The sequence below is a fragment of the Gracilinanus agilis genome, chromosome 4 (genome assembly GCF_016433145.1).
Source record: "Gracilinanus agilis isolate LMUSP501 chromosome 4, AgileGrace, whole genome shotgun sequence".
Lineage (NCBI taxonomy): Eukaryota > Metazoa > Chordata > Mammalia > Didelphimorphia > Didelphidae > Gracilinanus > Gracilinanus agilis.
The window spans coordinates 219,360,907-219,363,804 of NC_058133.1; positions in this window are offsets into that span (position 1 = coordinate 219,360,907).

Consider the following 2,898-nt stretch of genomic DNA (forward strand, 5'->3'; position numbering starts at 1 on the left):
AAACAGCTCTATTGCTTTCTTATCTCTTAAGAATATTAAAGTAACACTTTCTCTGTAACTCACCTTACCCTAGGCCAAATTAGAATGCATAGGATTATATTTTTCAATACAGTCTAATAATAATAAATAGGATACAGGGGCTAACAGGGGAAGAGAGTCTGGGAGTCATTTGTTTTATAGTTTATAAGGCACTTATAAAATGTCTTTTTTTGCACTGAAGCATTGTATTTGCCATTAAGGCATCTGCCTTTCTCATGAGGAAAATAACTTTTCTTTTATTTTCTGACTCTAGATATTCTTTTATTTCGAGTTCGTGGCATGGGTGCCTGTTCTTTTTATCTCGCTCACTAGGATTATTGATCTTTCTCTTCAATGTTTGGTCACTCTTTCGGGGGACCATTTAATACTTGTGTTCTTTTTTAAAAAATATTTTTAATTTAGCTCCTTTCCATTTCTTTTTCATTTAGCCCTAACATGCCAGGCTACCCTTCTTAACCCTAAAATTTGAATTTTTCAGGAATGGTTCTAAATACATTTAAATAGTAGGAGATTCTTTAGAAGACTTTCAGTTTTTGCTATCAAAGTTTCAGATATGATAGGATTAATATCTATCTGATTTCTCCCCAACCTCCTGCCATATTTATTATGCTCTTTACTTAAAAGACAAGGAATATCCTAATGATTCGATGAACCTAGGGTACTAAGGGTAGTTTCTCTTTCAAGCTTTGTTATTAATTATAGGTGTTTTGGCTACTATGAGCATATCTGGTGCATTAAGGCAAGAATAAAGTATTACAATTGGGATGTGTGTGTGTGTGTGTGTGTGTGTGTGTGTGTGTGTGTGTGTGTGTGTGACTACTCATAGTCATAAGTGTGGGGTAAATTGTAGAGGGCTTTGGTTAAGTTCCCACTATTGCCTAAACTAAGTTCCAGTTGTTTACATAGAATCATTTTAAGGAAACACACCAAAGACAACAGTACAGTAAAAAATAAACTAGGTTGAAGTAGGAAAACAAGATTGTAATGATAGTAGAGGGGGAAGTTCAGAGCTATATAATATTAACAAATAGCCCTGAGAAAAATAGCTCTTTGCTTATTTTAGTGACCTGATTTTAACAATTGCCTAAATGTCCCCAAAAGTGGAGCTCTCAAAGCACTTGAGAGGGAGAGGGCTGTGGCTTCTCTTATGTGACAAAAATTTTACTTCCAAGTTGACTCTTTGTCATAGGCATTACTTCTCTGAGAAGATTGTAGAGGCGATGGGAGGTTACATTTTATTATACATACATATATATACATACACTTTAATGATTTATGCACCTGAAAATCATTCTGTGGTAACAATAAAAGGGATTCTTTTAAATTATTGCCCATGGGCTCAGAGTTTCCAAATCTAGTATCTAGGGAGCCCTCAGGAAAAATCCAGAAATTTTGTAATAGGAAGATAAGAAAGAACTTATGACTCTGAACTGAATATTAGAAAAATTGACTATGACAGACCATTGTAAATTATTGAATAATAATCATAAGGAAAGCATTTATTTTTTCCAGCATTGTACATCTTTACAAAAAATGATTGCATGAACTTTCTTTGTGCAGTGGATATACTATAGCTGATGAGGTTTATGTAAAGCCCAGTTATTGCTAATGGAGAAAAAATTGACTTTTTACCAGAGGATAAAGAACTCATGAATCAATTACTTAAAAAATCATTAATAAGTAATTGCTATATCCAAGCCACTCTAATAAATATGGGAAGAAAGATAAGAATAAAAGTTAAAATCTATCTCTCAAGGAGCCTACATTCTAATAAAGAAGATGACATATGTATTAATAGTCATACAAAAGATATGGTCAGAGTAGATGGAAGATACTCTTAGAGGAAAACACACTAGCAGCAGGGAGAATATAGGAAGAACTCCTATAGAGGTATTTGAACTTAGTTTTCAGAGTATCCAGTACTTCTAAGAATTAGAATTTAAAAGCAGAGCATTCTAGGCATAGGGGAACTATGGAGGAAAAGACATAAACAGGACATGGAATGACACAAGTAAAGGATAGCAAATAAGTCAGTATGACTGGACTATAGAGTGTGGGGAGAGAAGGAATTTGTATGAAGGGTGGGAACTAGCTCATTTTTCTCTTTGAGTCTCTTTGTATTATTGCCTTTGATTGGAATGCCATTTTAAAAGAATCAGGGTTAGTCCCATCATCACTATTTTAATAGGTTTTCTGTCTTCCATACTATTCTTAAACATTCTTAGACAAATGGTGAACTGCATTTTTAAAGCAATAACTTCATTATTAATCAACAAGAGATGGAGAGCATTTTGAAATATAAAATTTATCATTTTAATGCACTAAATTGAAAAGTTTTTGTACAAGTAAAATAAGCACCATTAAGATGAGAAGGAAAGTTACACTGAAGAGATTCCTGTGTGGCTCCTCTTAGTTTTTTAGATGACCCAGGTACAGGAGAAGATACCAGCCCTGATTTATATTTACTATGGAACTACTCAATCCAGCACTCCTGTTCCTTAATTCAGGTTTTGTGACTGGAGTGTGATATGTTAGTTATTGCCAGAATATGTAAGAATAACTAAGTTATCAGCCTGGTAGGGATGTGAAAGGCTTGTTTGAGGGTATGGAAATTGTTTTCAGACTGCTGTTTAGCAGAATTTCTCTGAGCTGTAATGGGAAAGACTTGTCTTTTAAGGAAGGAGAAGACTTCAGAGATCCAGTGGTGATATAGTACTAAAGACAGAGAATGTTCTGTGATGCTTAGGAGAGGCAATTCTAGGGCTCAACCTGGTCTGGACCTCTTCTGACCATCTAGGCTACTAATCCTTGAGTGACACAAGGATGGCATGAGCCAGTGACAGCTTTGGCCTGTACTTG